This window comes from Brachycentrus maculatus, unplaced genomic scaffold (genome assembly GCF_059751285.1).
Source record: "Brachycentrus maculatus isolate JH-2025_06_01 unplaced genomic scaffold, ASM5975128v1 h1tg000218l, whole genome shotgun sequence".
In the NCBI taxonomy this organism is placed as follows: Eukaryota; Metazoa; Arthropoda; class Insecta; order Trichoptera; family Brachycentridae; genus Brachycentrus; species Brachycentrus maculatus.
Genome location: NW_028280969.1, coordinates 739,214 through 762,766, shown reverse-complemented (window position 1 = coordinate 762,766; position 23,553 = coordinate 739,214).

The following is a 23,553-nucleotide window of genomic DNA, read 5'->3' as shown; positions in this document are numbered from 1 at the left end:
CAGACATAATGGCACCATGTACCCATTTCCTACACACTTACATTCTAAAACCTAACAACTATCGCTTCTAATTATATTGGAGGTCCCTTTTTATCAAACATTTTCGAGCGTAAATCGCGTTGGATTTTTGATAACGAAATTATCTATCACGGATTTCATGTATTTCACATTATTTATAACATATTTTATGCTTTAATTATATCATAAGGGCAATTTATATTTGAAGTGCAAACTTTGTTCATTTAAATTTTATAATTACAATGTAACTTTGTTTTAAAATCACTCTAAATATTTCATTATAACTTAATTATAATGTCTACCGATTTCGAAGCTAGCTGGTAGACGTTATAATTAAGTTATAATAAAATATTTTAAATAATAATAATAAAACCCTTATCCGCACCCCAATGGTGCATAGGGCACTGCGTCATATAAACGCAGTGTTATCTTGATCGTTTACACATGAAGGAAAGGTGATCAGCCCTCCGCTTCAGGTACCAGTCCAGGGTAATATTGAATAAATATGACAGTGAAAAAATCACTTATATTTATTTTACCCCCCTTGGGAATCGAACCCGGGACCTCCAGAACGGTAGCCGCGCGTGCTGACCATTACACTACGGAGGCGGACAAAAAAATATATTTTTAGTGATTTTAAAACATAGTTCAATTTTAATCATATTTGGTACTGTTGAGAAGAAAAGTTGTGAGGTCATAATAATAATATATTGGAATTGTTCGTTATATTTGTTTTGAGGTTTTTTTTACTAAATCTACTTTTTTTTTTCTAAAATAAGCGACCTGTTACGTTTTGAAATACAAAGTTCATATATTACTAGCAGGACTTTTTTTCAGGCAGATTGTCAATCAAGGGAAGAAATGGCGAATGTTACATGTGGGTGATGACCTTACCAAGCCTATGTGACGGTCGTATGCCCTGTAAATGCCCTGTAAATGCCCAAACTTCCATTTTCTTCTTCATCTATGTTGAGATGTCAAAATTAATATTTATCATTACCATGAATACTATAATTTGTAAGATAAATACGCTCCCTCAGATGAATGTGTGGAAAATCATTGCATGACAGAATTAAAAACGAAGATATAAGTAAGGAATGTACGACTGAACAAGGGACAATTGAATGATTAGGAAGAGTTCTTTATGTGGCATGGACATGTGGAGCGAATAGATAACGAGTGAATGACTAAGAAAATATATGTGGCGAATGTGAGCAGGAGTACAGAACGAGGACGGCAGAAAAAGATTTGGATCAATCAAATCTAAAATCTAAAACCTAAAATCTGGTGGCGTCAAAAGTCTGCGCAATTGGAGGGCATTTATGACTAAATGTATAGATGTGAAGGAAGCGAGGAGTGTATGTCAGGACAGAAGAGTGTGGTGTTAAATCCTCTCTGCCTGCCCCTGCGTGATGGTAGTAGTAGTAGTATTATTATTATTTATTATATCAGGCACCGGATTATAAACCCTACATATGACATGTATATCTAACATAATACATATTATGTATTATATTTTACGGACTATTAAACGCAATTTTTCTTCCAGCTTCCATCCTCTCTGCCTACCCCTACGGAGAAACGGCGTGTTGGTAGTAGTAGTAGTAGTAGTAATAGAAAGATAAATACTCGTATGTAATACTTTTTTCAACAGTTATTCGCTTTTCCCATTTTGTGATACTTATTCTGCGCATTCGCGATATTGAACGCCCAGTGACGTTATTATTTGAAAATGCAGAAGTTCTTCGACTTTCCTACGTTCTACTTTCGTATAATTTGCTATTTCATACATGCATATTCAAAAGTGAGATATTTATCGCTACCTACACACAGGGTGCCACAAAATTAATCATTTTATCAGAAAATGTTAATTTTTTTGCTAAGTGCGTCGTACGTTAATACCTAATATCGCTCATTCCTTTCAAGAACGTCATAAATAAAAAAAACTTGATTTTTCGTTCTCCTGATATAATATTGATATCTTAACATATCGCTCACTCCTTTCAAGAACGTCATAAATCAAAATACTTGATTTTTCATGAGAACGTTTTCAAAGTTTAAAAATATAATTGAATGTATTAAAAATAAATATCAAGCCACTTATTAAACGCAATTTTTACTGTGCAACATATTATTTTAGGTAAAACCTGAAGGTTATTTCTCCATATGAAAAAAAATATGTATTTTTAAAAAAATAATTAAACAATACCTTTTCTTCAAAATGCAAAAACAACACTTTTTGCCCTGTAGCGGGTAAACGTTAAGTTAAAAATATGCCGCTTTTGCTGGGATATAGTATATTTTCTTGGCATTCCGAAAACATGCACAACTGAAAATTGACGATTTTTGATTTATGACGTTCTTGAAAGGAGTGAGCGATTTGTGAACTAGAAAGCTGCAGTATACAAACAGATTTCGTGTGGCGCAAAATTGATCATCTAATTTTATTTGTAAATAACTTTTTTAATGAATATAAAAATAATGATTGTGAATAGTGAAAATCTTTATTTGGGCTTTTACAATTTTTCTGTGAAGTGGAAAAGATGACAAGTGTCTGTCAAGTGGCTGCCGCCAGTGTTGATACGCATTTGTGCCCGTTTTGTCAATCTGTTGTGCATATAATGCAGCTGTCTAGTTCACAAATGTCAAATATGATTGACGTACGATGCCATTTTCAAAAATTATTTCATCTTCCGATTAGGTGATTAATTTTGTGCCACCCTGTATTACTAAATCGAACATTTTCTCTCTGAACTTTTGTCAAATAATGAAACAGCTTTTTTGACCGCAATAGAATTTCCATATTCTTAAAATACTAATCATTGATAATTACATCTTACTAAACATTTCTCATAGCCCGCCTCCGTGGTGTAATGGTTAGCGTGTTAAGTTACCGTGCTGGAGGATCCGGGTTCGATTCCCAAGGAGGGATGAAAGTAAATATTAGTGATTTAAAACTGTAATATTTATTTAATTTTACCCTGGACTAGTCCCTGAAGCACAAGAGTGATCACCTTGCCTTCATATAAGTAACGATAACACCGTATCAATATTATGTAGTGCCCTATGCACAATTGGGTGCGGATAAGGGTTAGAAGAATAAGAAGAACAACGATTGCTTATGGCAGACAGCGTGCTTCTTGACAGCATCTTAAATATTGTGTACTGACAAGAATTATCTTATAATTTATTTCTAATATGGTAGGATATTAAACATATTAGAAACGTGCTCTCACTTTTCTTTCTTTTCTATTTAACCAGACACAGGGTATAGCTAATAGTTTTTAGAATTTGTTTAATACATTCCCATAAAAAGAAAAATTAACGCTCGTTTTCCAAATATAATCTTTGCCGTGTCTAATTCATAAATTTCGTATTCTAACAAGTATTAATAGCTATTTAAATTCTAGGTGCATTGAAATTCCAATAAAAAATATTCAAATGTGCATACGATTTAAGACACTCGTTAAAAAACCAATTCCGAATCGGCCATCATTGTTAATTGAACTATGCTAAATGAAATTATAAAATTTTCAGTAGCGTTGGAAAGTTTTTAAACTCTTCAATCACATATTTGTTTTTAAAATATATTAAATATATTTTATTGGATACGGTAAATTTATTAATAAACATAAAGAATTTATAAATAGCTATTATTTTAGTGAACGAACTTGGAGTCAATTTTTTTATTCGATTAATCAGTAATCAGTCTTAATTTGTTTCAATTTTCATTTTTTTCAAATTCATCAAGACAATATGTACACAAATGAATATAATTTTAAATGAGATTTAACCCTGACCCGTTATATGATGACCTATGATAAGACGATTTCATGTTGTGATACTGTTTTTTTAAATAATTTTCGCTTGCAAATATATATTTTTTAAGTTTATCCTACACAGGGTTTTTTTTAAACAAAAAAGGTCCCGAAACTCACTTCATGTCAAGATTATTTTAAAAAAAAATCATTTGACAGGCGCCGTGGGGTAGATGCTCAACTGCGAAACTGGCGTCGCAGGTTCGATTCCCGCCAAGTTTAAAATAATTTCAAGAAAGATTTATTTTCAATTGTTCTGGGTATTCGTGATGTATTTTTCACATTTACCCTTCCTATCCTTACTATCCTACCTGCAGACAAAGCTCTAATAGAGGCTTTGCGAGTTATTTCTTTAAAAAATATATTTCCATATTTTATAATTTTGACGAATTAAATAAATATGAATTGTAATTACGTAGGCACAAACATTGTTTCGTCTAATTGATTGTGAAAATTAAAAAAAGCATTATCCGTGAAAAAATGTGCCAGAACGCTTACATGGAAAAAAGCGCTGATACTACATCACACACTACAGTCAAATTTAAAATAAATCATTTTTTATTGTAAATATTTTGCAATTTATGAAAATCGAACCCGCGACGTTAGTTTCGCGCCACGTCAACCATGCTATGTGTGCTTCATAAAAATATCTAAAAACGTATTTTGCTTGTGAAGCTTGTTTAACTTGAAAGATGCGTTAGAAGGTTATACAAATAATTGAAATACAATTAAAAGTTACACGTGGCTGTAAAAGCGATTGTGACTTGATATTTTCAGTTTGAATAAAAGGAAAAAAAGTTAAGAGATATTTTCAGTAACCGCTCATCACCAGCCTTAAAAAGTAAACGTATTTATATTTTATATTCGTATGTCTGAAAATGGCACGCGCCAGCTATGTAATTATTTTTGATGGCCAAATCAGTCTTCCTGGTTATAACAAATTGATATTGAACACGATTATTAAAATAATTTATGTTAATGATTATAAATATTATGTATATGGTATATCATACCATTTTTCGGTGAAAGATTTGAATTTTTGAATAGTTGAATACGAGGTTTCAGCTCTATAGAGAAAAGACTTGCAAAACAAGAGGGATTTTTTTAAATATTGATATCTCAACATAAATGAAGAAGCATATGCGGCCTGGGTATTTACAGGGCTTATGACCTATCATACGTTGATTTAAGTGATCACTTTATACAGGTGTAACATTCACTTTTATACCCATAATTGACAACCACATTACTACAATTTCTATGCCAGGTCGTATGCCCTGTAAATACCCAGACTTCCATATTCTTGTTCATCTATGTTGAGATATCAATATTAATCAAAATACCCATAACTGAAAATGACAAAACCTTGATTTGTACACAATGTGATCGATGAATGATAAGGAGTGTTTTATAATTTTCTTTTATTTAAAAATACGAGTTTCTAGGCTTCTGTAACTTAAAGGGTTAATTTATTTTCAAGTTTTCAGAATCAATATTACGTAGAATGTAGATAAAACTACGACACTATCTGTGCTATGTAAGAGAGGGTGCTATAAGCCCCCTCGGCTTGGGTCTAACTTTACATACCCTTTACGATGCACTTTCTCGACTCCCTGTGGTGACTCGACTTGGTGTCAAGTGACATTTTCGCTCCATTTATTATAAAATTTTAAATAATACCGAATAAAATAATGCATTTTTATGCCATAGAGCGACGGCAAAGCTATAAAAGCAAAGAAATATTGCTTTGGTTTTCTATTTTAAAAATAAGTTACGAGTATTAGTACATATTAATTTTATGCCACTGGTCCAGTCCAGGATGACAAAATTAATAAAACAGTAAAAATCACTTATTATTTTAACCCCTTAGATGAGCCCAGAAAAAAATGCGGTAATCATTACATTACACTACAGAGGCAGACATATTCATCCCTCAGTTTTTTCCTCTACCTGCTACCCTAAACTCCCTTTTTCCCTTTGCCTTCCTTATTATCATCAATATGTAATTTATGAGTTTTAAAAAAAAATTCAAGTACTATCGAACCTCTGATTGCAAACAGCTATATAAGGTATCAAACGTTTAGACTAATATTACTAGTCTGTTTTTGGTTGCTTGAAAGATATTGATTTTTAGCAATAAGCCCGCCAATGTACTACTTATTCCTTTTCTGTACATGAATTTTAAATAAATATTCACGTAGTTATAAAAATGATAAAATGAAGAATACTTTTTTAAACAGTAATTATACTCGTATTTGTAACTCCTTATTTAAAAAAATTTGTCTATATTTAAATATATGAATCTTATACATGTGTCTAATACTGATTAACTGCATGCACTATTTCTCAATATAAGATTTTATGTAAGTACTAAAAGATATATAATGCATAATGATGACTTTTTAATGCAGTGACCTCATTTTTAATGACCTACTGTACACTTTTTAAATGCAAAAAAACGGTGAAATTTATTGGTCAATTTAATACTTATAGAGTAGGTATAACACATAATTATTATACATATTAGAATAGAAGTATAAAGTGACCAGGGCTGTAGTCGTAATTTTTACGGAAGGTAATTTTATCTAACGTAATTTTTACGGAAGGTATTTTTTTTTAACTAACGCACTTTTTATGTAATAACATTATTTAAAAGAATTTACATTCATATACATCCGGTATGAAATAAACTATATAACTTACTTACTTATAACCCTTATCCGAACCCAATGGTGCATAGGGCACTGCATCGAATCGACGCAGCGTTATCTTGATCATTACTTACTTGAAGGCAAAGTGATCACTCTTGCGCTTCAGGAACCAGTCCAGGGTAATATAAAATAAATATTGCAGTATAAAATCACTAGTATTTATTTTCACCCCCCCCTGGGAATCGAACCCGGGACCTCCAGCACGGTAACTAAACACGCTGACCATTACACCACGGAGGCGGACTATATACCCCTTATTATTCAAGTTTGGTCAGATAAGGTTAATATTTTTAATTCTAAGCTAGGACGCCAAAGGCCTTTAATATCATCATTTTAATATCATCTTTTCAGTATAAACAAGGTAGCGCCGCAAGCATACCGCACCTTCATATTTTGACAATTGGACATACCTGGTTATGAATCCTTATCTAATATAATACTTTATTTTTCATCATTTAACTTTGAACGTTATGTTTTAAACTTGCATATTATATTACTCTAAATGTGAAAATTGTAAATGTACAAATTCATGCTTTATATTAAGCACCTATGGTAATTTTTTTGAATTTTTGTGTTTTATACTTTGTACTTTGAGACAACATTTTGAGTGTGTCCAAATAAGCTTAAGTAATAAAAATAAAAATGGTATTTTCTGGCGTTTCTCATACGTGTGATTGAAATCCAGGATTTGGACCTCACATACTAATATAAGAGTTTCTGCTTAATAAAGAGCTTCTTCACATCTCACCAATAGATGTCTCTAGTGAAGTTCTTGTGATTCAAGAACAAGGTTTCTAAATATAGAACTTGGTTCATATATATAGAACTTCCAAGAATTTGAGTAGTGTGGTTGTCAATAATGGTTAGAATTGGTGAATGTTACACGTGTGTAAAGTGATCACTTAAACCAGCCTATGACGGTCGTCAGCCCTGTAAATGCCCAGACTTCCATATTCTTCTTCATCTTTGATGAGATGTCAAAAAAATTGTACTTTGAGTACTATTTATACTGTTTTTCCAACTACATTTAAGTATTTGTATATCCCATTACGAAATGTTTACTGATCACACTACATACTACTGGTAATTAGTGTTATAATTATATTTTAATATTTATTTTATGATTCCTATTTTTGTCATTTACGGGCGGATTGTGAAAAATAAAACTTTCTATTTATCTTGAGAAGCTCAGATAATTTTTCTTAGGTATAAGAAGGATTTTATCTCCTTTTTGCCTAGGCGGGCCTTTCAAACTCGGGAGATACATGTCTCCAAACTAAAAATATCACGAATTTGAGGACAAAAAAAAGAATTTGGACAACAATTTATTTTTAAAATTGTACTTTCGTAGTATATATTAATGATCAAATAGTGGGCTTTACGCATATCCTTCTTTAGTTTGAAAAGCATATTAATTAAATTAAAAAGTATATAAATTGTATTTATTTGTACACGTGATATACTTTCTACGACTAATTATTATGATGTATTGTCCTAAACATGCCTAGTTAAAAAAAAAACACATTAAATAAACTGTAATGTATTATGGCTAGCTTCGGTAGAAATCAAATAACAGTGCCTTACTACATTTACGCTAATTTCAACAACAGAAAGCGATTTGTAAGATTACATTATTTGTTGTTTTCAGTATTGGTATGATGCTAAAAAATTATCCATAATTTTATTTGCTTCAATATTGCAATCGAAGTATTGAGCCATTCTTAAAAAATATACGTAGACATTCACAAATATATTCATTGTGATTACTTTTGCTAAAAATATTCACACAAATTTGACATACATGAGTAAAAAAGTTTAATTTATCATACAAGCATAATATTACCTACAATTAGATAGTGAAAATTAACTTAAAGCCGAATAAATATTTTTATAAGCATTTTATTTCTAGTGGATTATGACGAATTGTTAAATGCTTTCATTGTATAAATGTATATACAATTCAATTAATATGTCAATTTATAAGTGTCGATACGAAACATATATATTTCCTATCGTATCGTTAAATAAATATTTCACCAATTTAATAACTGGTTGCGCTACAATCAGCCAAACTTCCAAACGTATCAAAAATCGTTCCCACATGTGGAAGCTTCAGAGATCATTGTATATATGCAGGGTTCAAGAATTAATGCAATATGGATGTTCAGTAATGGGGAGAATTGTGAACGTTACACAAGTGTATAAAATGATAGCCTAAGCCAGCCAAATGCAAGGTCGTAAGCCCTGGGATGCTCATACTTCCATCTTTATTTATATAAACAGGGACGATAGATCGGCTGTCCAAATTTAAAACACAGTAAAGGACATTTTTTTGTAGTACGTTTAGTAGAGTCTACTTAGTCCATAAATGCAAAAAAAACGTACTACAAAAAAATGTCCCTTACTGTGTTTTAAATTTGGACAGCCAAGATGTTTCATATCAAGTTGAGGCACCTGTTATTTTTCGATTCTAAAAAAATGCTTTGATGTGTTGTAAATGTACGTAGGACTATAGTACCAACAATATTTTTGAATTAATAAACGGATTTTGCGATTTCAAAGCACTATTTTTCTCTCTTCAGTTTTTAAGATGAAGCGGATACTTTTCTTTAATTCAAGTTTTAAAAATCCTGAAATTCTGAAAATAAACCTCCTATTGCCTGCGCCCATCAACGGGATTTGATGGCTCTCGAAAAAATACTGCAAATTTTAAATAAATTGCAGCAAAAATATCCTTCCTTCTTGACTACGTTTTCTTTATTTATGTTATTAAATTGGACGAAACTTTTACATGTCCTGTTAAGGAAGGATATTCGATAGCCCTCAACTTAATTTTGTTCAAACTCAGGTAACATTTAACGTAATTTATTTTTTTCTTTGAACATCGTTTTTGTAAAGAATAAATAAGTTTTTTTTCAAAATAAATATAAGGTTGTGAAAAGTTATTGAAAGGTAAGTAGTTAAAAACATATAAATTTCTTAAAAATCAAATTCCAATATAAACTGCAAACAAGTTGTGTGTGGAAACACGTGTGGCTTCTCACGCAGCCGGTCGCGTACTAAATTGTATGATCAGCTATAACTGCTTTGGGCAGAGTGATCTTACCAGGTTGCAACCAGTGCACTAAATTTGGCAAGCGTGCCTTTGCTGTTGCGAGACCGATGGCGTGAAATACTCTTCCACCAGTAGTTATAAATAGTAAAAGTAAGATGATCTTTGGAAAAAAAACTTATAACAGATTTCTTTGCTAAATCATTTCTTAATTCTTATTTTCCTCAATTCATTCACAGTGAAGCGCCCTTAAGGTAGTATTATACGAAAATGGCGCTATATATATATTATCTAAAAAAAACAATGATTTACGTTGATATCTTATAAAAGCATAATTTCTTAATAAAGACTTTTTTCTTCATAGACATCTTTGCTGGATAAACCGCTAACTAAATAAACCGTATAATCAGATTGGACGTTGTTGACAACTATTATAATTTGTTTGATTGACATGATCACATGCCAATAACTCCATCTTGACAACGTGACATACATACAAATATCCACAAGTACATATGTAAAATAAACCGAATATATGTCCCGTTATCGTACTAATAAAAATTATTTTAAAAGTAGGTACACGTGTACGATTGAACTTGCATATACGCTCACTCCTTTCAACAACCTCATATATTAAAAATCGACAATTTTCAGTTGTGCATGTTTCCGGAATGCCCTGAAAATGTACTATATCCCAGCAAACGCGGCATATTTTAACTTAATATTTACCCGCTACAGGGCAGAAAGTATTGTTTTGCATTTTGAAGAAAAGATATTGTTCAATAATTTTTTTAATAAACTAATTATTTTTCAAATTGAGAAAAAACATTATGGTTTTACCTAAAAGGTTTCACATATATATATATATATATATATATATATATATATATATATATATATATATATATATATATATATATATATATATATATATATATATATATATATATATATATATATATATATATATATATATATTTATATATACATATATATATATATATATATATATATACATATATATATATATATATATATATAAATATTTATTACCCGAAAAAGTATTACAAACGTATTCGTATATAAAATGCATCGAGTTTTCAAACTCGTTTTAAAGCCATGAAATTTAGAAATGTAAGAAAAATGAAAACTACTGACTACAGATTCTTGATTTACCGGTATTACGATTTACCGGAAAGCAGATTATCCGGAAGTTTTATGTTTTAGAAATCATTTTAAAAAGGCACCAAAAAAAAGCAAATTAATAAGTCTTTATAACGGTCAACCACGAAATCCTGTGCTTTTAAAAATATTCCCATTGTGATTCATTTGTCTTCTCTCCTTTCAATTTTTATTTGTGTATAAATGTCAGACAGTAACAATTTCACTTTGACCTGATGATGGAATGATTATTCCGAAGCCGGTAACCACGAAGTACTGTTTTTTAAAGTGGTATTACACAAAGTGAACGATGAATGACAAGGAGAAATACTTTTACTTGTTTGATATTTTTAATATCTAGTAAAATGTTTTTCCCTAATTCTTCTCTTCCTACGACAATTTTTCAGCATTATTTTAGGTTTCAGTAAAAAGTTATAAACAATTTCAATTATTAAACATTTTTCTCTACCCACTTTATCCGGATTATCCGATATTGGTAGTAAATTCATACTACCAATCCTGTCGAATCGAGAGTTTGCCGAATTTAATATTTTGGTTTTCCCAGCAATAAAATAATCATTTATGTACGATATGGTTCAAATAGCGTACATAAACATGAAATAGATATTAAAGGCAGTTAAAGAGAAACGGTTTCTGGTACATGTCTTCACATTAAAACTGTATGCAAATTAATCATAAAAAACAAATGGTAACATGATTTTCTCCTACCAATAAATCCAGTATATTCTTATCAACGAATATCTATTCTTTTTTGCCTTATCAGTCTAACAAGTTACTTGACGTGTACAGGTACCTATCTATATAGGATTTGCGTTGGGATTTTCGCTTTGCAATTAATTACAATAACGGGAGGGCAAGTTTTTAATGGTGCGCATTTTTTAAAGACACCTCGTGTAAGTAAACTGTAAAGCTATTTTTATATTATGATGTCTATGTTTGTATGGACAATGTACGAGTATGTATACCCAAGGAATCTTATCCTATTACCGTGCTGTGTTATATTGTATTATGGTTTCGATCCTGTGAACTTTGCAAACCCCTTTTTAGTCTTTATAAGTCAAGCATAGTCAAGCAATAGTCAAGCAATTTCAGCAAAACTTCAAATATTCGGCAATCAAACATTTCAATAAACTCCCTAAAGAAATAAAAAAAATAGATGATATAAAAATCCTTAAGAAAAAAATTAAAGCTCTATACATTTAAATCTTTAAAAAAAATATATGAAAAAAATAATATATCTTTTATTATATAACATTAAACCACGAGTGTAAGTCCCTTTCCAAGCACAAGAGCACAGACTCTTTTATGGAGAGGCACAGCGAATCGAAATATAAAAGTTCTCCATATGTATAAATGATTCAAATGTTATTGTGTTATAAATAAAAATGTAAATATATTAAATGAATAAAAAAAAAAAAAAAATAATGTTTGTATGTGTTTTTTTTTATATCGCAATGGCAGCGCCATCCGTTAAACGTCTATGGAGATGCTTTCAATTAACATTTCAATGTGTTCAATTCCATTTTTGTTGATCCGTTGATCCGCGTAAATAAAAATGTAAATTTAGGTTTATTCACAATCTTTTTAAGTTAATGTCTACATATAAAACTACATTTTAATTCATGTAGATCGAATGATATTTTGTAGTTTTCTTAATTTCAGTTAATTTTTGTTACCGTTTCTTTCTCTTTCTCGTGTTATATCTTTTCTTATTATTACAATGTATTTTATTTGAAAGAGCCAAAACCATTCGCAAATCATTGGAGCCTTACAAAAAATCTGCATTCAATTAATGTTAGATGCAAAACTACTTTTAATATATAAAATGCACTGGCCATTGTTTATAAATACTAGTCTGTCATATTATAAGGTGTTTTTAGTAGTTAATAATAATAATAATAATAAATAATAAATCCCTTACCGCACCCCAATGGTGCATAGGGCACTGTTTCATATAAACGCAGTGTTATCGCGATCGATTACACATGAAGGAAAGGTGATCAGCCCTCCACTTCAGGTACCAGTCCAGTGTAATATTGAATAAATATTAGAGTGAAAAAATCACTTATATTTATTAAACCCCCCTGGGAATCGAACTCGGGACCTCCAGAAAGGTAGGCGAGCATGCTGACCATTACAGACCATGACAGAATAATAATACATTTTGTAATCCAGCTTGACTAAGTGATGGGTGCAAACTTAATCAACCATATATGTTTTACAACTATAGTATTTTCTAACCCTTATCCGCACCCAATGGTGCATACGGCACTGCATCGTATTGACGCAATGTTATCTTGATCGTTAATTACGTGAAGGCAAGTTGATCACTTCTGCGCTTCAGGGATCAATCAGTCCAGAGTAATATTAAATAAAAATTAGTGTTAATTCACTAATACTTATTCTCACCCCCCCTGGGAATCGAACCTGAAACCTCCACCATGGTAGCTAAATCGCTGACCATTACACCACGGAGGCGGACACTATTATTAAATAATGAAATAAAAATAATTAGCAACAAACAGAAATAACATCAATAATGGCGAAAATTTGAGGAGAAGGAGATGTAGTTAGAAAATCGTTGTTAAAATAATTAAATAAGTTATTTGTAATATATTAAAATGGTCAGTATGCATATATATCGTAGTCATACAGAAGAAAGTGACCAAGTGCATTTTTTACAAAAATATGATCATTGACTCTATGATATCTTACTGGCTTAATATTGCCCTGAAAAAATCCCAAAGGATTTTAAACTTGGAAGTATAATATTTTGACTTGTTAAAAATGACTAACTGCATTGATGTTTATTTTCTGCTGTACGACTATGATATACATATATATATATATATATATATATATATATATATATATATATACATATATAGCTCACTTATATACTTATTATGAATTTGACTTACTAACTAACTATCACGCCGCTTCCCAGTAGGGGTAGGCAGAGAGAATAGAACGCCATACCAATCTTTCTTTGCACACAATCTTTGCCTCTACCAGATTCATACATCTTCTCATACATACACGCTGATTATTCCGACTCCTGACCTGACCACTTTCAAGTATTTGAAAAAATACTTGATCGTGCCTTGAAGTTTTCCTCGGCCTTCCTCTGATTTAAAAAAATATTTAATTAAATTTACCCAACCACATTCACCTCACAAATTAAAAAAAATTAAATAAGAGAAAAATTCAATGCTGACAATACTTTATTCTTACAATGTTCAGAATGCAGTACTCAACACCGTCACAATGCTTTGTCAATTTTTTTTGCAGAAAATATGATAGAAACGTGTAGTTAAATACATTAAAAAAAGACATATAGCAATTTGTACATAGGTATAAAAAAAACTGAAATAGTTTATCTTAAACTGTATTTTGGGTTAATTTCAATTTTTTATATTTTGCTATTTCAAAATCGATAAAGCGATGCCGAAATTGGAATAAAAAAATGCCCATCGCTATTTCAGACCGAAAAAAATACATTTCCTTAATATGGCGGCGACTGTAATATATTATATTAATATGTTTTTGGACATGGTCAATATGAGTCTTTATTAGGAGCTCACACCTTATGTAAATATTATTGTCAGTAAACAGTAACATACCCGTGTAAAATAATACACAACCATACACTAGACTTTTCAGTACGAGGGCAAGACGAACTCCTAAGAGAATTTGATAATGATACACTGTGCAGGTAAGCAGATACATCATATTCAAGATCACTAAATATTCCATACTCTTGGGAATTTTTCTTGCAAACATTTTCCCACGACAAACGCCAATCCAGTATTCTCATAATTATTTTTCGTCAATTTCTGATCACGAGTAGGTACCTATTTGTACGTGCATAAGGTTTGATTATTTAAAATGCATATTTCAATTATAATGTCAGACATGTTTCTAAAAATCACTTATTTTCAGCACTGAGATCGCTTACAAAGAAAGTCGATATTCATATCGTGGTGTGTCCCAATTTTCACATGATTTGTCCTGGAATTGAGCTTTAATCTTTCCCTTATCCCCTTTTCCTCCCTCCCGTCACTCTTCCAGGTAATTATTATTTAATTACATACTGGAATATTACAAATACCTGTTTTTTTGTCACTAATTAATGTAAATGTAACTGCTCTGTAATATTTCCAAATAAAAAATAAATAAAATACAAAAATAATTACTTTATTATTCTTCTAACCCTTATTCGCATCCAATGGTGCATAGGGCACTGCATCGTACTGAGGCAGTGTTATCTTAATCGTTACTAACATGAAGGTGAGTTGATCACTCCGCTTCAGGAACCAGTAAATATTAAATAAATATTGAAGTGTAAAATCATATTTATTTTCACCCCCCCCTGGGAGTCGAACCCGGGACCTCCAGCACGGTAGTGAGGCGAATGTGGTCGATAATAGAAGCAGGAGAAGAAAATTTAGCATGGTCAAGTATTTACAATATGGTCAGGCACAATAATCGGCGTATATGTACGAGAAGATGTATGAATGTAGATTGTGTGAAAAGACAGATTTGTGTAGCAATCTCTCTCTGCCTACTTTTGAGGTGAAGCCGCGTGATGGTCAATTTGTTAGCTAGTTTTAGAAATCAAAGGACGGATGACAAAAATATAATTAATGCACATTAATGCAAATATTTACGATAAATTTTAGCGCGTCCTCCGATTTGCGAATTCCGCGAACTGTGCGTCACAAGAGCCTAATCAAAATTTCAAATTTGTAAACATTTTTTCCGAGTCCTTACACATTGGCGTCGTTATGTCATCGGCTGAAAGGCAAATCAACCGTATGTGTATGCGTGCACATAGAATGGTGCTATATTTGAGTAGCCTGCATTGAAAAACAGAGTTATTTAAGGAGTTTTATTAAAGGTTTATAAAAACAGAGTTTATTAAAAAACAAAGATGAAAACAGGGATTATTGGTTGATGTGGTGTTAGTAAAACCATGTTTAATTTTACTACTGTTGTTCAAAAATCAATTTTCAAAATAATACTTAAATTTTTTGACGATAACTGCCGACGAATTGTCAGCAGTGGTCGTCCTGGGCGGCGCGAACCTGATGCCTTGTAAAAGAGGCAAGCTTGATTAAGGCTCTCGCGAGACATGCGGAGTACATGGCCAAGCCAACTGAATCGCCTTTTCTTGACGATAGTTGTGACCAAGATTTGCTGCGTCCTTCGCCTTATCTCTTCATTCCTCACAAAGTCAAACCATCACACGCCTAAAATTCTTTGCAGACACCTATTCTTAAAGCTAAGTACACGGCTGCTCTGGGCCCTTGTAAGGTGCCATGTTTCAAAGCCATATAAGAAGCCCACCTCCGTAATGTAATGGTCAGCACGCTCGGCTACCGTACTGGAAGTCCCGGGCTCGATTTCCAGGGGGGGAGGTAAATAAATAATATTTATTCAATATTATCCTGGACTGGTATCTGAAGCGGAGGACTGATCACCCCTCTTACATACGTTAACGATCAAGATAACACTGTGTTTATATGACGCAGTGCCCTATGCACCATTGGGGTGCGGTTAGAGATTCGAAAATGATGATAAGAGAATAGGAGCAATGCAGGCATTGTATAGGCGGCATTTGGTCTTCACCGAGTATAGATCCGATCTCCAGACAGCCTTCATACTTCATAAATAAATAAATAAATAAAAAGAAGATTTTTGCAAATGGCCGAACCTCCGAAGGTTGAGTGTGTTTCCCTGGCCGGCGGTAATGGCCGCGCAAACACGATACCAAGCTAGAAATTAGGCAACCGTGTGGGCATTTGCAGATCTCTTATTTATTATTCAACTTATCTTTCAAAACAGGTTACGCCGGCCCAACATGTCTTTTGCGAAACGCGCTCACAAAATGTTTACCGTTATCTCGGAGAATTTTTAATGAACCTTAGGTTTCTATGCGATACCTAGGCGCGGTTTGTTAATCGACTCGCTAATGCGACCATTATTTCGCTGCGTTATCGCCCAATAAAAATATCGTTATTTCGTTAAATTAGCCCGGTGATGTATTACAATAAAACGAAAAGATTTACAGTCTAAACCATAGCTTTCCAAACTTATTTGACCCGAGGCATCCCCCCTTCACACACAATATTACACAAGCCTCCTCGGGAAATTTACCATTTTAAATTCAACAAAGCTGTAGTGAGGTTTTTTTAACAACATTTTGAGTGTGTCAAAATACTTGTTCGCAAATTCGGATTATCTCAAATTATGAGTGATTGTACTAAAAATATTATAAATAAATTGACTGGTCAAATTACAAGCAAAAATAAATTGAATATCATGGTTTCAAACGTCTCTTATGTATGTGAATATAATCCAGGATTCGCACATACAAATGGAAAGAGTTTTAAATTTAAAAAAGCTTTTCTCATCCCACCAAAGATAGCTTTTATGAACTCATACATACTGTGTTACGAGTTTGATCAATATATCTATAAGTTTTAAAGAAATTGAGCAGTGTGGTTGTCAATCATGGGTTATTACGCGTGTGTAAAGTGACCAAGCCTATGACAAAAATAATGTAATAAACTTTTTTTATAGTCATAAATGATATACACGGACGCTTAAATTGTTGAATAATAAATATTTATTAAATTCAAAGTGATTTTTATCAAAAACTTTTGATTTGTAACAAATTAGATAAGTATGTACATCATGATGTAACAGATTTTAAAAATTCTGTAAGGTTATATATACATTATAGCACCTCCACCATCCGAGGGGCTCCCTACTCCCTTAGCACTAGAATTGACTCCTCAGCTCTGGGGGCCCACTTTGGGAATCTATGATCTAAAGTCTTAAATAAAGGCACCTTTGTATGGGAGAGCTATGAGCTTCATAAAACATGTGCGTATACCGCTAATAGTTTTACTTAATTTATTTTATTCACGGTCCGTGCATACTAATGCGTATTACGCATTTACAAATAAGTATTGATTGAGAGATAACAATTTTAAAAATTCATTTTAGTACATTATTTCTCTTTTCACTATTTTGACCCAGCCAGGAATTAAACCGATGATATTGTGCGTGGCATTACAATAACACTTAACTACAGCGCCATCCCTAAGGAAAGCGACACACGGTACAAAAACATTTAAATGTATGTATATATATATTTATATATATATATATATATATATATATATATATATATATATATATATATATATATATATATATTTATATATATATATATATATATATATATATATATGTTTATTTATATATATATATATATATATATATATATATATATATATATATATATATATATATATATATATATATATATATATATATATATATATATATATATATATATATATGTGTATATCAAAATTAAATATTAAGAATGTTGGTATAATAGTAATTTAAATAATAAATATATATAAAAAAAGTTACACACAATTGTGCTTTTCGTCACTTTATTTTATGTGCTCATTTTAAACCGATTTAGACAAATACCTTGCTTTCTTCAGGGATGGATATAGAAAGGTAGATAGTACCTTTCCATCCCTTAAGAAATAAAGGTATTTATCGAAACTGGGTGTAAAAATATTACGAAAAATACAGTAGTTTAAAACAAAGAATTCGTATTATTAAGTTAATAAAATATGCTATGGCATCACGAAAAAATAATGAAAAAATATTTTTTTAAATGTCAAAAAATAAACAGCGTATTTCTATAAAATATTTCATTCCTTTCAGGTATAGTTCGGATGACTCTCCTGAAAGTATTCGCCTGGATGCGTTCTTTCAGCTCCAATTTTGCACGTATCATACATTTCAAGGAATTCTTTCCGCACAAAATATGAAATAAAACAACATTTTTCTTTTCGATTTTCAATATCGACAAGTCATGTTCAAATTACCAACCTATTCTTGAAAATTACAAATTTATTTTTATGGTAAATATATTTTATACCTCACCAAAAAAAGGACTTTATATCGACACTTCAAAGCATTTAAACATAGTAATTTATATATACACCTTAGGGGTGTAATTAGCACATTTGACTACGATGGTTGAAGTCTTGGTTTGGGATCTCAAATGGAAGGTAACGAGTTATTTTCATATTGTAGATATGAATAATATTACTTCTTTTCCGTAAAAAAACATTTTACATTATTTTTTACACATTACTTCTTTTCCGTAAAAAAAACAATTAACATTATTTTTTACAAGTTGAGATGTAAAAATCCAAAAATAACTCCCAAATTGAGAAAACTCAAATTTCTGAACAAGAAATATAATATAAAAATAATAATAATACTCAAAATATAAAAATACTCAAAATATCATATTAGAATTTTTTTCTACTAAGATAGTTTTAATAAAATATGACAATCTTTTGATAATTAAAATCTCAATAATTGTGATAACATTACTATTTGAACATTGAATAATGGTATTATCAATTGAATACTTTAGGTTGAAAACAGAAAATCACAAATATTTTTCATTGATAAAACAACAGTCCCTAAAATCAGGTATAAAAACAATGCTGCGCTTTGTAAAACAAAACGTTTTATTTGGTTTTTAAACTCCGGTATAAAATATTTTAAGGCATTTGTGGTTTTTGTCCCAAAGTCTTCAATTATGAAACGCGAGGAAAACATAAAAAACTGAGCCCTGAAGAGCGAACGTGCAACAGCCGAAACATTTGTTTGAAGGCCTCTTAGAGTGGACGTGCCATATTTCGGGCTGCATTAGCATATTACATCTCTGCTAAGAATTTGCAATCAGTATTGATTAATTATAAATGTCCACTGCAAGATTATACGCGAGACATCGCGGATAAGAATAATAAATAATATTTCGCGAAGGTATTAATATTCTTCTAGTTTTTTGGTCGTCCTCCTTATGCTTCTTAGACATCTTCGAGTACCTTGAAACCTGTTTCCCGCCCATTTTTTAACCTTTTAAGCACAAACGAATAGAACTATTGAACTATGTACAGGTACCTACCTACCCGTGGCTAATCCTCTTACAATCAAAGACTTGGCACTCGTTTGAAAAGGTTTTTAGTTTTTTTTACCTATAGAAGCGTCATAAATATTATTGAACTTCAAAAAGTATCGTTGAAATAAATATTATTGATACGCGAACTTTATTTTATAATGAAAATGGCAAGTATTACATGTGAAGTTTTTTTTTAATTTCATTATTTTATTTGATGTATTTTGAATCCTCATGACTTTGTAGTAACTATTACTATACTTTATACAATGGGTCAACTTTAAAAAAAAAAAAACAAATTGAAGGTAGTAGATAATTGCGGATAATCTGTATAAACATAAATTTGTTTGGCTTAAAATAATTTAAATATTTTAAATTAGGAATTGTAAATGTGTTTTTATTTTCATTTTGGTAAATATAAACATTTTTCAAACAATGTTTGTCACGAATACTTAATTTTAATGATGGTTTCAGCTCAGATGTTTTGTATTTGAAACAGAAATCATGTTGTGTGAAATGGGGTTTTGAACTATTGGCATGAAATATATAACTATATTTATATATAAATAAATATATAAATATATATATATATATATATATATATATATATATATATATATATATATATATATATATATATATATATACATATATATATTTATACATATATAAATATATATATATATATATATATATATATATATATATATATATATATATATATATATATATATATATATATATATATGTATATATATATATTTATATATATATATATATATATATATATATATATATATATATATATATATATATATATATATATATATATATATATAAATATATATATATATATATATATATATATATATATATATATATATATATATATATATATATATATATATATATATATATATATATATATATATATATATATATATATATATATATATATATATATATAAATATATATATATATATATATATATATATATATATATATATATATATATATATATATATATATATATATATATATATATTTATATATATATATATATATATATATATATATATATATATATATATATATATATATATATATATATATAAATATATATATATATATATTTCAGGTATTAAATTGTTTTGGGTGGTCTCAATATCCCAGGGTCTGTAACCTGGCATATTGGCTGGCTTAAATGATTACTTTCTACACATGAGAAACGTTCACCATTCTTCCTTTTATTTAATAATCTAGTGCCTGGCAGAGTAAATGAAGAAAAAAGTATTATATAATTGAATACCTTAATTTGTAATTTTTAAAACTTAAAAATACTAATATTTTTTTTTAGTTTGCAGAATCACAATTCTTTTATTTACAGTAACACTGTTAAAAAAATCAAATATATAAGTAAATAAAAAACCGTTGGGTTTTTTTGAATAATAAAAATCCAATACGAATTTTAAATCATAAATATTTAAAAAAAAACGTTTTGAATGTAATCAATACCAGTGTAAAATATAGTAGAGTCCATACTTTTTTACTTCAACAAAAATGACCATCTAAATATATATAACACCTTAGAGTAGATATAAATTAAAACACGCTATCGTTTTTTACAAGACTTAGTTATACAGATAAATATTTGTTTTTGTAAGAGGAAAAAATATAAAATACGGTGCAACTGTCGTTATAAGATATTAATCTTCAGATATCTATCGTAACAAGTAATAAACGAGTTTTTTTAGCTTAAGTTCTCAATATGATGCAGATTTATAAAAAACATATTTAAAAAAAAATTGTATGTAAGATTATTCTCAAATTTAATCCGTTACATAAACCTACGTAAAACAAATTTATGAGGCGAATGTAATTAGAAAAAAAGCAGAGGAATACTGAGAAAAACTTGGCATAATCAGGTATGCTAGGTACTTAAAAACGGTCAGTTAAGGAGCCAAAATAATCGGAGGGTATGTATGAGGAGATGCATGAACGTGGAAGAGGCGAAGAATGTTTGCAAAGACTGAGTGGTGCGGCGTTCTATTTTCTAAAGCGGCATGACGGTTAGTTAGTTAGATAACATACTCATGACGGTTTTTTTTCCTTCATATTCTTCTTCTTATTTTTGGTGAAGGCCTTGTGGCCTCCTGCGATGTCGATTCCCAGTTATCGATCCATCTCTTTGGTGGTCTGCCCGTTAGTCGTCTACCATGGGGTAGGCCGTACAGTGCTATGTGGGGGAGTCTGAATGGTTCCATTCTCCTCACATGCGCACACCATTGTCTCCTTCGTTGCCTTCCCCACTTAACGACATCTTCGATCTCGCATATTTCCCTGATCCTGGCGTTTCTTATTCTATCTCGAAGACTCTTGTCTGATATGCTTCTTAGAGTCTTCATTTCTGACGCTCGAAGCGCGTTTTTTGTGCAAACGGTGTCCGCTCTACTTTCAATCCTATACGTCATGATGGGTCGGACACAAGTTTTGTAAATCTTGATTTTGCTGCGATCTTCATCTCAGGATTTTTCCATATAGCATTATTCAGGTATCCTGAGATGCTGCAGCCTTGTTTACTTATCCCATCACTTCGTATAGCAGATTTTTTTCATCATTTTATGAAAATTGTAACGATTGCAGAATGTAGGTTTCATTTTATATAAATCTCACCTATAAAGAATGGAGTGCCTAATAGAATTTAGAGCGAGTAATTCTTCAGGCGTACAATAGATTCCGAGATGATTATTATAATAGGTAGTAGGTACCTTTACTCAATTAACTGTAATTTTTCACAATATCATAAATTTTGCCGTTTCGCAAAAAATAGATTGAATATTCTTATTGAGGTATTTAATATTTTGTACCTGATGCATATTTTTCACAGTCTCGTAGCCATAAACGCTCTGCTTCTTAACCCTTCCACGCCCAAATTATTGTAATCAGTGATTTGATTTACAATATTTCGTCGTCCATGATGATTTAACCCTTTACTTGACTTAATGTCTATTGGGTCTTCAAATTTATAAAATAATAGTCTTGGAATAATCATACGGTATGTATGAGGAGATGCATGAATGTGGAAGAGGCGAAAATTGTTTGCAAAGACAGTAAGCGTGACGTTCTATTCTCTCTGTTTATCATTGCGGTTATGCGTGATGGTTAGTAAGTTAGTTAGGATCTTAAAATTTTTATAAGTTATATTCATTATTTTAGTTACTAGAGATGAAACCTCTATCGTTTTTAAATGAAAAAAAATACAGAATTGCGAGCATCCTAGGGCCTACGACCTAGTTTATATTAAAATAAGGAAATAAGTATGTAACGTTGTACGTATATTACATATTATTTTGATATTAAACCATGTATATTTAATCATTGAAATAATAAAATAATAGGAAATAACGGAAAACTTCATATTTTTCCGACTTTGATTAATCGAAAGAAGTGTAAATTAAAATATACTATTTGATAACGGGGTTTTAAAGTGTTAAATAGGGTTTCAAATAGTTTACATTTTTGATCATATGTAGGCAAATTTTAAATTTATACACAAAAACATGATATGAATAAGAATCTTACTCTTAATCTAAGAGGTAATTATTTTTCTTCTAACGTTATTAGAAATTCAAGTGTTAATTAATAAGATCCCTATGTATATAAAAACAGTCATTAATATTATTTTTCCTTTATGTTAACTACTTTGTTATGCGGCTACGATAATTTTTAATCCACTATATTTTGATTTAATTTGATAAAATAAT